The 15087-nt window shown below is 35.7% G+C and overlaps 1 protein-coding gene across 6 annotated transcripts in view; it reads left to right on the top strand.

Moving 5' to 3' along the window:
• Nucleotides 1–15087, top strand: part of LOC138707980 (F-box/LRR-repeat protein 2-like) — a 1260080-nt gene that overhangs the window by 1089344 nt on the left and 155649 nt on the right. The window lies entirely within an intron of this gene.

Raw genomic sequence — 15087 nt, 5'->3', positions numbered from 1 at the left:
TAAATCAAGAGCCCGATTACCTTTCTCACTACGATTCTTCTTGATTGCGGTAATCTTCCTAATCTTTGACGTAGAAATTGCGTAAAGAATTATAATATGAGCAATTATCAGAACAATATTTTTATTAATCCTACTAACCGGATTATACCATGAATGAAATCAGGGATCCTTAGAATGAGCATCATAGGATAGTAGTTAAGTATAACATTTGGGTTGCATTCAAAAAGTATTGATTATTCAATCTATCTTAAATAAGAAGCAATTAATTGCAATCAGTTTCGACCTGATATTTAGATAAATATTATCCTTATTTTTTAACTGAAACCAAAAAGAGGTATATTACTGTTAATAATAAAATTAAATTAAATATTCCAGTTAAGGAAATGTGTAGAACAAGTAAAAGCTGCTAACTTATTACTTTAGCGGTTAAACTCCGTTTACATTTCTAATTTATATAGTTTAAGAAATATTCAAAACACTAAACTTTCACTGTAGAAATAAAGAAAACTTTTATAAATACTTAAAGATTTTATTAATCTCATTAACATCTTCAATGTTATGCTCTATAATATAAGCTATTAAAGTTTAAATAATTAATAGGAATATTATAATAACAATTCATATTACAAAAAAATATAAGAAAGAACTTTAAATTATTATATTGTCATCACTGATTAATTTTACCCATATATATATATATATATATATATATATATATATATATCAGTAAATATATACCCTGACCTCCAAAATATTCTCTCCAACCAGAATGAAATACTTTATATGATTTATAACCCAAAAATAAAGGCATATTAGATATACCATAAGTAGAAATGTATGGTATAAATCATATAGAACTTATAAATCTTGAATATAAGTAAAATTTAATGGACAATAATTTATTACCAATATTAATCCTAGAAATTTCATACCCAAATCAACCACCCAAAAGGCTAACCAGCAATACTAAAGTTTTTAAATAAAAAGGTAAACAAATTAATAGAGGAGTAGGAAAAATAATTCAACTAAGAAAACTACCACCTATAACAGCTATAATTAATAAACCCAGCATACCCTTAACTATATTAAATCTATATTCACCGATATTATATATACTAAGTATATTAAAATCACCACACAAAGTAAGCAACGCCAACTATAACAAAAATAACCAACAAAATAAAAATAGTAAATAAACCAAAAATCTCCCTAAACATAAATACTATTTATAGAATAAATCTATACTCATAGATTCTAAAATTGCAGTATCAACAAGTTTAAATCTCCGAATTTGTCGTTCTTCAGATTCCCTAAAGACCTAGAGAAAATCATAACTCAGTCATAAACAATAATCCACATTGTAGGTAGCCTACGTATTGTGTTCTATAAAACATTTATTAGTTATCATTTACCTATTTGTATGTCAGGAGGGAGAGTTTAAATAAAAACAAAGTAAATACTTATTACAGTATATTATTTTTTGCAGAGATCATATGTGTAAATGTGTAAACATTCCGATTTTGGATAATGTAGGGCCTATCTACAGTTTTTAATGCAAGTAATTCCATAATTTTTGCATTAGTGTTTTTTTTTTCAAAAGTTGAATGTTATATTCCATTTAAGTAGGGATCATGGAGTATTGTAATCCTTTTGCAAAACATTCACCTCTTGAATAAATCCAGACTGTGTCGATAAATTTCTGATGTGTTGGTGTGGATTCATGTGGCAGACGTATTGAGTTCTCAAGAAATAAAAGAGCCTTTTTAATTTAATATATAAAGAAATATTTTCTGTGATAATTTGTATGACTATTATTGGTGTTCATTTTACATTCCCAGTGATTATTTGAGCCGTTCAGAGCAGAAGTTGTGTAAGTCAAAATTCGGTAATGAGGTGTGAAGGAAAAATTCTATAAAATACAGCCCAAAGTAGCAATTAATATATCCTTCTTGGTATTCACTGCCTACTAATAGTTTAAATAAATTCAATATTAACTGCTACTTTACGCTGTATTTTACAGAATATTTACTTTAACCTTCATTACCCATTTTTGGCTTACACCACTTCTGAAAATAAAATTAGGCCTACATTTTCTGAGTTAATTGAAGTTATAATTTTTTTCAATAAAATTGTATGTTAATTTATTTGTTCTCACCTACGTCATATTAACAGTAAGTGCATGTACATTACGTATTATGTAGGTAGGATAAGTTAAAATTAAGCTTATGTGTGAAAACTAGAAATATAATGTAAAGTGCGGTAAACTTGCCATAAAAATATAAACCATAATATCAGCAACATTTGTGACTCAAAATAATACAGGAAATACCGGTTCTTAAGAAATGGAAAAATAATTAACTTCATAAATCAATGTCTGTCATATTAAGGTTTAAATCCTTCCTTTTTTATTTTCAAGTTTACCTCAGCGGCCGAGTTTACTTGCAGATGACACAAGTATAGTACTTCCACTCGATAATGAGTTTTGGAATAATATTCTGGGGAAATTCCCAGATAGGAACAGTATATTCATATTACAAAAAAGAGTAATTAGAATAATAGTATGTGCCAAATCTAGGGAATCGTGTATGGCTATTTAAAAAAAACTACAAATAATGCCCATGGCTTGTCAGTATATCGTTTCATTAATAACCTTCCTCGTATGTAATATTGAACACTTTGTAACTAATTCAACAGTTCATAGCATAAATACTCGTCAAAAAATGACTTTCATACTCCATCGGCAATTCTATCGTGCTATCAAAATGGAATGCGTTATATGGCAGTAAACATTTTTAATAGCCTCCCTATCGATATAAAAAATGAAACTCAAAACATAAGATTACTTATGGCCAAATTAAAGAAGTACCTAATTTCTCACGCCTTCTATTCTGTAGGTGAATTCATGACATTCAATAACACTTCATGAAATTGATGCTAAAACTATGTGTTTTACTAGTATACTATATTGTAAATATCTTCTGTATATATTTCATCTAGATAGTGACTATAAATTAAGACTTTATAATAGTATTAAGTTTTTTGACTTGTTCCATATTCTAGCTGTAAACAATGTATGAATACCATGGAATGTTAATAAATACAATAGAATACCCCAATTTGCGGTATGGAAAATAATAATAATTTCTCAGGGAGTAGGGAGAGGAGTTCGCCACACGATCTACCCTACGAGATATACCCTACAATGTTCAAGTTACTAATTTTGACTCTTCTGACAGGAAATATAGAGTTCCAACGATTCATAAATATATTTAGGAATGCATTGAAATAACCATCCACCTTCGATCAATTATATTATTTTCAAACCATAATACGTGATCACGGCCATGATTCAGTTATAACCTGCAGAAAGAATTACGTTTATTCCCAGCGTGAGAAACTCGTAGATTAACTGCGTGTGAAATTGTTCTAGGATTCTAAAGCAAAATTAATAAGAACCATATACACTTACTGTATAGAATAAAAATAAAATATATTACGCAAAACCCGTTTTCTGATGTGTTATCATATGTCGTGTGCACACTTTTAACTTGTCTGCCGCTAGAGGGCTACTGTCGCGCCAGCTGTCAAATATTGGCATATTTTATACGTAGGCTATGAGTTGCGTGACTGTATGTATTAGACTGCGGTAGAATCATGTAGCCGACTTCTCTCTCCCGCACTCGCATAGACACTGCAGGCTGCTACATGTTGACTATACAGGTTATAGCATTACTTGTTATTTTTCAGGACGAATTATTTTTACTATCTACAGTATTGCGAGCTGGAATCGCCAACTGGATGTCATCGACTTTAATTAACTTACATCTTAGTCGTTGTGATTAGTAAAATTAATATAAAAGGAAAAATTTTCGTCATTTGCTATAACTAGTCTGTGATCTTAATTCAGCTGCAATTATTACTGCCATATTCTGTTCTGGTAAAATATTAGGGGAGGCACGGCAGTAGATAGTAAATGAGGGCTACCACACAAGCTAGACAGGAGCTAGGCAGGAGCGAGGGGGCGTGGCATGTGACGTCAGAAGTGGGCGTGGCATGTGACGTCACAAGTGGGCGTGGCATGTGACATCACAAGTTGGCGTGGCAAGTGACGTCATAGGTGGGCGTGGTCAAAGTATGACGTCATGAAGGGGGTGGGGCTTAAAGTGTTAGGTCACGAAGGGGCGTAACTTCAAGTGTGACGTTATAAATGATTATCTAAGAGTGCACGCTTAAAGTGTGACGTCATAATTGGTATCTAAATGTGCAAGATTAAAGTGTGATATCATAAATTTGTAATTGAAGTTGGAAATAGGGAGGGGGGCAATAATTTGAAATACATACGTTCATAGTGGCGTAACTTAAAGTGTGATGTCATAAAGAAGGTTAAAGTGTGACGTCATAAATTTGTAATTGAAGTTGGAAAGGAGGGAGGGGGGTAAAAATTGAAATACACACGTTCATAGTGGCGTAACTTAAAGAGTGATGTCATAAAGATTGCAAGGTGCAAGGTGCAAGAGTGCAAGTTTATAAAACATATAAATGCATAGTCGACCTGGTTGGCAAGTTAGTATAGCGCTGGCCTTCTATGCCCAAGGTTGCGTGTTCGATCCCGGGCCAGGTCGATGGCATTTAAGTGTGCTTAAATGCGACAGCCTCATGTCAGTAGATTTACTGCCATTTGTAAAAGAACTCCTGCGGGACAAAATTCCGGCACATCCGGCGACGCTGATATAACCTCTGCAGTTGCGAGCGTCGTTAAATAAAACATAACATTTTTTATAAATGCATTAGATATTAAATAAAAAAAAATAAATATTCAAATTATTATTGAATATGAGACAGCTAATTCATTTATTTGGTTTAGCATTCAACATACATAAAACATAATGTAATTAAAATAGATATAATGTAAAACAAAAACAGAATATAGAATAAAACTTATTAGACAGCATTAAATTGATCAGAATATGAATTTATTAATATTATTATTATTATTAGTATTATTATTACAGTGGATTGTTTAATGTATTTAATTTAAGCCATACATTAATACCAACATTAAATTCATCAGAATGTGCCATTATTATAATTATTATTATTATTATTATTATTATTATTATTATTATTCTTTTTATTATTATCATCATCATCATCATTATTGGATTGGGGGAATTATTTATGGCTTAAATTGTTGTACTTAAAGTCAATTGCTGAGCAATTGAAAAAAAAATTAATCTAGCACACTAGTAAATAGAACACATTATTATTGTTATTATTATTATTATTATTATTATTATTATTATTATTATTAGGTTTCCAATGTAATACATTTTGAAGTAACATTGCGTGGACAGTTTAGTGTAGTTAATTTAAACCATACATTACATTAATTTCATCAGAATGTGATATTTTTACTGTTATTACTATTCCTTAATATTATTATTATTATTATTATTATTATTATTATTATTTTTATTATTATTATTTCAATTTAATACACTTTGAAGTAACATTTATTGGATTTATTTTAAGCCCTACATTATTACCGAAAGTATGATTTAGAGCAGTTTGTAAAACAGTAATTGTAGCAGTTAAAAATCTCACGTGCTGAATGGTGTATTTGTCGTATAATGTGATTTACATATGCATAATTGCTATCTGCTACGTTGTGAAAATATAATGCATGCTTGCTAAATTTCATCCGGCGATCGTTCAATGGACGTATTATATTACTCATATATTGTATTGATTACACATGCATAATCGCTATGTGCTATGTGTGTAAATATTATGCAATCTTGGTAAATGACATCCGGCGATGCAATTGCTGAGTAATGATAAAAATATGTTTTTGATTATGTAGCATATTGACCACATGCAACATGTTATATTACACAAATATTGTATGATGTAAACAATATGCAAACTTGTTGAATCACATCCGGCGATTGTTCGAATACGCAATTGCTGAACAACGATAAAAAACATGTTTTTGATTATGTAGCATAATGGTCACCTACAACATGTTATGTTACACAAATATTGGAGTTGGAGTACTTAATTTAATTTGCTTCAATTTAATAGTCTACAATAATGCGTAACATATCTTCTCGGTTCACTTTTATCATTTGACAATTTAAGTGCCAATAGCGGTTAATATGCCTGTTTCATTTAATAACTGGGGGCGTAGCACAAATGGTAGAGTGTTCGCTTAGCAAGTGCGAGGTACCGAAATCGAATGGTTGTACTTTAAACCAATTGCTGAGTAATTGATATAATATTAATGTAGGACACTTGTGAATTAAACACATACATTATTATTATTATTATTATTATTATTATTATTATTATTATTATTAGGATTCTAATTTAATACTTTTTGAAGTAACATTTGTTGAATTGATTAGTGGATTTGCTTCATGCCATACAGTATTACCAAAATTAAATTCATCCGAATATACCATTTTTATAATACTAATAATAATAATAATAATAATAATATAAATAATAATAATAATAATATTACTAATAATAATAATAATAATTATTATTATTATTATTATTATTATTATTATTATCATCATTATTACTAGGATCCCAATGTAATATATTTTGAAGTGGCATGCATTATAGAATAATTGACATTGAAAATGGTTAGATGATGAACAATACTCTCGGATTTATACAGTAATTATAATACAGATTTTATAAAAGATCTTTGTCAAATAACTTCGATAGTGTTTATTAGGATTCCAATTTAATACATTTTGAAGTAACATTTAATGGATTGATTACTGAATTTACTTTAAGCCAAACATTATTACCAAAAGTACGTTTTGGAGCAGTTCGTAATAGTATAATTGTAACAGCTAAAAATCCAACCTGCTGCTCAATGACGATGCAATTGTCATGTAATGTGATTACATGCGCATAATTCGTAAATGGTTGTACTTTAAGCCAGTTGCTGAGTATTTGATAAAAAATTAATCCAGCACACTTGTAAATTAAACACATTCATTATTATTATTATTATTATTATTATTATTATTATTATTATTATCATTATGCACTACTTTTTTCTATATCTCAACCATCCACTTCCATCTCACATAGACAAAGTTTTGGGTTCGTTTAGAGTTCAAAATGGGGAATGGTTTATTAACCTATAACACTTTCCTTTTAAATATTAGTAATCCTTTTCCCATATTAAGAATTGGTGTATAGTTTTTCAAATATTAATTGTTCTTAAGATTTGGTGTATATGTTGAGATTATTCTAGACATATATGTCACAAGAGTATATAATTAGGGAGTGGTGGATTTGAAATACACAAGTTCATTACCTGTTTGTATGATGAAACATGAGGATGATTGAGAGTCATGGATATCACAATTGTGAGAATGTTAAAGATTAAACTGAACAAAGTCACTGTGTATTGGGGATTGGGATGTGCTTGGTAAAAGAAAATAGTAAGAAAATAGAATTATGTGTATATATTGAATCATAAAAAATACAATGCAATGAGTATTCAAAAACATTTTCAGTTAATGAATTCCAATTGTGATGACGTTTTCACCAAAATTGAAGAACTTTTACACTTTGGAAGGTGCATTCAACAATGTCTCTGTAGTGGTAGAAGCACATGTTCCTTTTCTTTTTTAACATAAATCAAATAGGAAAATCCATTTCTTCCAAATTATACACATCACTGATGATAAATTGTTCCAAGAATTATTTTTTTTCCACACCCTTTCTATAAACACACTGTAATTAACATAACCAATACGATTATTTCACGGCGCCAAGTGACGGAGTGTTTTCAGCAGAAAAGAGCATCCTTGCTGCAAATTCCCATGGAGAAGATGAGTTCTTTTAAAATGCAGTTTGTCCAAGCTTCTTGGAAACCTTGTACATCAGTTATCATAATGGACGTCCGGAAAGAAAATAAAAGCACTGTAGCATGATACCTATTGGAAACTGTATAATGTCACAGAAAAAAGGTAACAAATACATTTTCCAACATATGATATGAGTAAAAGCACTTTGTACATAATCCAATAAGACACTTTGAACATTGTGTTCGAACAACGCTGTTACAACCTTTTTGAGCACATGTCTTCCTCCCTTTCAATGGGATATATTGAACCCAATAATTTATACAACCATATCGAGATACTCGAACATATGTAATCGGAGAAGAAGTTAGTCTCACACCCCGTTTCTTTGCCTTCATCATTGCAACTGAAAAGAAAATGGTATTCTTGTGACATATATGCAACAGCATATCGAATATGCGACATATATGCAACAGCAACATATATGCAACAGATGTTGAAAATGTAACATATATACAACAGAATGTCGAAAATGCGACATATATGCGAAAGCATGTCGAAAATGCGACATATATGCAACAGGAACATATATGCAACAGCATGTCGAATATGCGACATATCTGCGACAGCATGTCGAAAATGCAACGTATATGCAACAGCAACATATATGCAACAAAATGTCGAAAATGCGACATATACGCAACGACATGTCGAAAATCGTATTCTCATTGCATATAGGCAACGGCATGTCGAAAATATGAAATATATTCAACGACATGAAAATCGTATTCTCGTTGCATATATGCATTGGCATGTCGAGAATGTGACATATATGCAACGATATGTCGAAAATCCAATTCCCGTTCCATATATGCAAGAAGTCGAAAATCGTATTGTTGTTGCATATATGTCGCATTTTCAACAAGTTGTTGCATATATTTCGCATTTTCAACATTCTGTTACATATATGTTGCTGTTACATATATATGTCACATTTTCGACATGCTGTCGCATATATGTCGTATTTTCGACATGTTGTTGCATATATATTGCTGTTGCATATATGTTGCATTTTCGACATGCTGTTGCATATATGTCGCATATTCGACATGCTGTTGCATATGTCACAAGAATACCATTTTCTTTTCAGTTGCAATGATGAAGGCAAAGAAACGGGGTGTGAGACTAACTTCTTCTCCGATTACATACGTTCGAGTATCTCGATATGGTTGTATAAATCATTGGGTTCAATATATCCCATTGAAAGGGAGGAAGACATGTGCTCAAAAAGGTTGTAACAGCGTTGTTCGAACACAATGTTCAAAGTGTCTTATTGGATTATGTATAAAGTGCTTTTACTCATATAATATGTTGAAAAATGTAAGTATTTGCTACGTTTTTTCTGTGACATTATACAATTTACAGTAGGTATTATGCTACACCGCTTTTATTTTGTTTCAGGAAGACCATTATGATAACTGATGTACAAGGTTTCCAAGAAGCTTGGACAAATTGCATTTTAAAAGAACTCATCTTCTCCATGGGAATTTGCAGCAAGGATGCTGTTTTCTGCTGAAAACACTCCGTCACTTGGCGCCGTGAAAATAATCGTATTGGTTATGTTAATTACAGTGTGTTTATGCAAAGGGTGTGGAAAAGAAATAATTCTTGGAACAATTTATCATCAGTGATGTGTGTAATTTGGAAGAAATGGATTTTCCTAATTTATTTATGTTAAAAAATAAAAGGAACGTGTGCTTCTATCACTAAAGAGACAATGTTGAATGCAGCTTCCAAAGTGTGAAAGTTCTTCAATTTTGGTGAAAACGTCATCACAATTGGAATTCATTAACTGAAAATGTATTTGAATACTCATTGATTTGTATTTTTTATTAATCAAAATATACACATAATTTAATTTTCTTACTATTTTCTTTTACCGAGCACACCCCTATCCCCAATTCACAGTGACTAGGTTCAGTTTAATCTTTAACATTCTCACAATTGTGTTATCCATGACTCTCAATCATCCTCATGTTTTATCATACAAACATGTAATGAACTTTTGTATTTCAAATTCACCACTCCCAAATTATAAATTCTTGTGACGTATATGTCTACAATAATCTCAACATATACACCAATTCTTAAGAGTAATTAATATTTGAAAAAGTATACACCAATTCTTAATATGGGAAAAGGAAAGTGTTATATTTAAAAGGAAAGTGTTATAGGTTAATAAACCATTCCCCATTTTGAACTCTAAACGAACCCAAACCTTTGTCTATGTGAGATGGAAGTGGATGGTTAAGATATAGAAAAAAAAGTAGTGCATAATAATAATAATAATAATAATAATAATAATAATAATAATAATAATAATAATGTATGTGTTTAATTTAGAAGTGTGGTAGATTAATTTTTTATCAATTACTCAGCAATTGGCTTAAAGTGCAACCATTTTCGACTATGCGCATGTAATCACATTACACGACAATTACATCATCATTGAGCAGGTGGGATTTTTAGCTGTTACAATAATAGTACTACGAACTGCCCCAAATCGTACTTTTGGTAATAATGTTTGGCTTAAAGTAAATTCAATAATCAATCCAATAAATGTTACTTATAAATTTATTAAATTGGAATCCTAATAAACACTATCGAAGTTATTTGACAAAGATATTTTATAAAATATGTATTATAATATATATGAGAGTATAATAGTTGTATAAATCCAAGAGGATTGTTCATCATCTAACCTTGTTCAACGTTAATTATTCTATATTGCATGCTACTTCAAAATATATTACATTGGAATCCTAATAATGATGGTGATGATAATAATAATAATAATAATAATAATAATAATAATAATAATAATAATAGTGGCATATTCGGATGAATTTAATTTTGGTGAAACTGTAAGGCATAAAGATCCACTAATCAATTCAATAAATGTTACTTCAAAATGTATTAAATTAGATTCCTAATAATAATGATGATGATAATAATAATAATAATAATAATAATAATAATAATAATAATAATAATAATAATAATAATGATAATAATAATAATAATTTGTCTATAATTTACAAGTGTGCTACATTAATACTTTATCAATTACTCAGAAATTGGTTTAAAGTACAGCCATTCGACCTCGGTAACTCGCAAATGCTAAGCGAACGCTCCACCATTTGAGCTCAGCCCCCAGTTATTTAAATGAAACAGGCATGTTAAACGCTATTGGCACTTAATGTGTCAATTGATAAAAGTTAACCGATAAGATATTGTGACAGCGACGTGAGATTCGAACTCACGACCAGCGTCCCGCAAGAAAGCAGATCGCGCGGGGACGGCGCGCGGCAGAGAGAAGCAAGGGGAAAAGGCCTACGCGGCGAGAGAGTGGAGAGATAGTGCGCGCGCATCTGGTGCTGGTAGAGAGGAGAGGGCTCTGGATTTTTCTGGAGTGCCATCTCTAGAGACGCGTGGAACTTTCGAGGCTACGTCGCTGTGGTTATAAATTACGGACGCGAAGGAACGACAGCAGTTTTTCAGTTGATTAGTCAGCCAGTCAGTGAGAAAGCCAGAGCAAGCAAGCCAGTCTTGTGCACCGGAGGTCGACTCGAGTGTGCGTCCGCAACTGTATCAGCATACGAAGGCCTGAGTTCGAGTGCAGTGGACCGCAGTTGGAGGGACCTGAGTTCGAGTGCAGTGGACCGCAGTTGGAGGGACCTGAATTCGAGTACAGTGAACTGTCTCTGAAGGTCTGCGGTTCGAGATACTGTGAACTCGAGTGACTGAGATAGAAGAACTGTGAACTGAGAACTGATAGTTCTGATTTGTAAATAGTGCTTTGTAAATATCAGTTAAAATTAACAGTTCATTGTTGTTCGTACTAGTCCAAGTAAATTGTCATTGTCGGAGGTTTAGTGCTATAACGAATACTGTGTTGAGTGAAAATCCAATTGTTGACGAGAGAGTTTAAGGCGAATTGTAGAAAGGAATTATTGTTGTGACGAATAAATTACATTGTTGTTACTAATAAAATTCACATTGGTGTCAGAAGTGGGATATTATCGACAATGGAGAACCTACAGCAGATCCTGCAAGCCATCGCGGAAATGAAAGCTGAAATGAAAAACGACATAAGCGCAGTAAAAGCAGAAATGAAGAACGATATCAGTGAAATAAAAGATAACATGAACGACATGAACAGGCACATCAGTGAGGTTAAGAACGATATAAGTGATGTGAAAACGGAGATGAAAAGTGACATAAGCGGAATGAAAGACGACATAAGCGGAATGAAAGATGACGTCACTACGCAAATTGAAAGCGTTTCGGGCCATGTAGATGGAATTGTCGCCATCGTGAAAGGCGAACTTAAGGCCGATTTAGATAAACTAAACCAGAATTTTACAACTATAAACGAGACAGTAGTCGAGTTGAGACAGGATGTAGACCATTTTGACGGCAAAATTCGCGCTCTCGAACGTCGTCAAGAGGAAACGAGTGTGCTGATGGACCAACATGCTGTAGAAAACAAGCACATCCTCGCGTTGGTGGATCGCCAGGCTAGAGAACAGAAACAGATAGTTGCCGAGGAGGTACGACGTGCCATGCAAGAAGCGGCTACAGGGTTGAGGACTACATATAGTGGCCCTGCGGAACCATCGCCTTCAACCAGACATTACAACGTCAAGACGCCGAAGTTCGACAGAACGACGTCTTGGGCGATATTTCGTCGCCAGTTCGAGGCCACCGCGACATATAATGGGTGGACGCCAGAGGAGAAGACTACTCAGTTGTTGACCGCGCTTCAGTGACAAGCGTCAGAGATTCTTCACAGCGTGCCGGAAGATGGGACAGCCGCTGAGATTATTGCGGTCTTGGAGGGACGTTATGGTGACCATCAACTTGCGGCAGCATTCAGGACCCAACTGAAAATGAGGGTCCAACAGTCACGCGAGTCCCTACAAGAATTCGCGATGGCAGTGGAACAACTGGCCCATAAGGCCCTCAGGGGCCTACCTAATGACTTCATCGCCGGAGAGGCGGCCTACACCTTCGGCAGCTGAGTTCGAGACCCCGAAATCAGACAACAGCTACTCCAGGCAGAGCATCGTACCATCAACGCAGCTCTGGCGGCGGCCCTCAGGATGGAGGCGGCCAAGTCGGCGGCGGGAGTCTCAGCACCGCACTGGATCAGGAGCGTCACGGCGACGGATGCTGGGGGGAGCCAACCGAAGCTACCCGAGCGGCAGAGGAGAGGAGCGTCTACCTGCTGGTCCTGTGGCAGACCGGGACACTTGAAAAGGGACCGCGACCGATCTGGCCACAAGCAGGAGAGAGAGGTGGCCGACGTCGAGGAGCGCCAACTGTCAACGGAGCGGCGGAGACGACGGACGCCCAACTGCTGGTCCTACGGGAGACCGGGACACCTAAGGAGGGACTGCGACCGCTCCGGCCACCGGTAGGAGAGAGAGGTGGCTGACACCGAGAGAAACCAACAGTCGCCTGAGCAACGGAGACGACGGGTACCCACCTGCTGGTTCTGCGGTGAACCTGGGCACCTGCGGAGGAGTTGCGACCGACCTGACAACAGTCAGGAGAGAGAGGGGGCCGATGCTAGGAGGAGCACGTCGGCGCCATCATCACCGTCCCCTCGGCTCATCCTGAAACCGGTCGACAGAAGGTGCGACGATGGGCTGATTGCTGAAGGACGGATAAGAGGCCGTCCATTCAGAGTACTGGTGGACACCGGGGCGATGCTCACTATCGCCAGACCAGACGTCGTGCGTGGCCTACCTGGCAGGACGCCGCTGCGCCAATACGAGCTACGGACTGCTTCAGGCGAGAGCTTGCCCATCCAGAGAGAGGTCTTCCTGGACCTGACCTTGGGGAAGAGGAAACTGGAGATGTGGGTGTTCGTCGCCAACATCACCGAGGACGTCGTCCTGGGACTCGACGCCTTGCGGTTACTCGATGAGACGGTGGACGTCCGGCGCCGTATACTCCGTCTTCGCCAGGATGAAGTGTTCCTGATGGACTCCGAAGAACAACCCGTGGCCGGCGAGCTCTCCTTGGAGGGCCAAGTGGTAAAGCAAGACGGCGCCCACGCAGTACGAGTATCGCTGCCCAGCCAAGCCAAGGATGGGGTGGCGCCACGATAAGGAGGGAGCAGCCGCAGGACCCCAAACGTTGGACCGACTAGCAGCCTAGCAAGGGACTGCCCTAGACGAGCAGTCCTAAGGAGGGAGCAATGTGATAGCGACGTGAGATTCGAACTGACGACCAGCGTCCCGCAAGAAAGCAGATCGCGCGGGGACGGCGCGCGGCGGAGAGAAGCAAAGGGAAAGGGCCTACGCGACGAGAGAATGGAGAGATAGTGCGCGCGCATCTGGTGCTGGTAGAGAGGAGAGGGCTCTGGATTTTTCTGGAGTGCCATCTCTAGAGACGCGTGGAACTTTCGAGGCTACGTCGCTGTGGTTATAAATTACGGACGCGAAGGAACGACAGCAGTTTTTCAGTTGATTTGTCAGCCAGTCAGTGAGGAAGCCAGAGCAAGCAAGCCAGTCTTGTGCACCGGAGGTCGACTCGAGTGTGCGTCCGCAACTGTATCAGCATCCGAAGGCCTGATTTCGAGTGCAGTGGACCGCAGTTGGAGGGACCTGAGTTCGAGTGCAGTGGACCGCAGTTGGAGGGACCTGAATTCGAGTACAGTGAACTGTCTCTGAAGGTCTGTGGTTCGAGATACTGTGAACTCGAGTGACTGAGATAGAAGAACTGTGAACTGAGAACTGATAGTTCTGATTTGTAAATAGTGCTTTGTAAATATCAGTTAAGATTAACAGTTCATTGTTGTTCGTGCTAGTCCAAGTAAATTGTCATTTTCGGAAGAGGAGTGCTATAACGAATACTGTGTTGAGTGAAAATCCAATTGTTGACGAGAGCGTTTAAGGCGAATTGTAGAAAGGAATTATTGTTGTGACAAATGAATTACATTGTTGTTACTAATAAAATTCACAATATGTTACATATTATTGTAGACTACTAAATTGAAACAAATTAAATTCCGTACTTACTCTGACTCCAATATTTGTGTAACATTACATTCTGCAGGTTACCATTATGCTACATAAACAAAAACTTTTTTTTATCATTATTCAGCAATTGCGTATTCGAACAATCGCCGTATGTGATTCAACAAGTTTGCGTACTGTTTGCATCATACAATATTTATGTA

This window comes from Periplaneta americana, chromosome 10 (genome assembly GCF_040183065.1).
Source record: "Periplaneta americana isolate PAMFEO1 chromosome 10, P.americana_PAMFEO1_priV1, whole genome shotgun sequence".
Classification (NCBI taxonomy): Eukaryota; Metazoa; Arthropoda; class Insecta; order Blattodea; family Blattidae; genus Periplaneta; species Periplaneta americana.
This window is presented reverse-complemented; position numbering and strand designations above follow the sequence as displayed.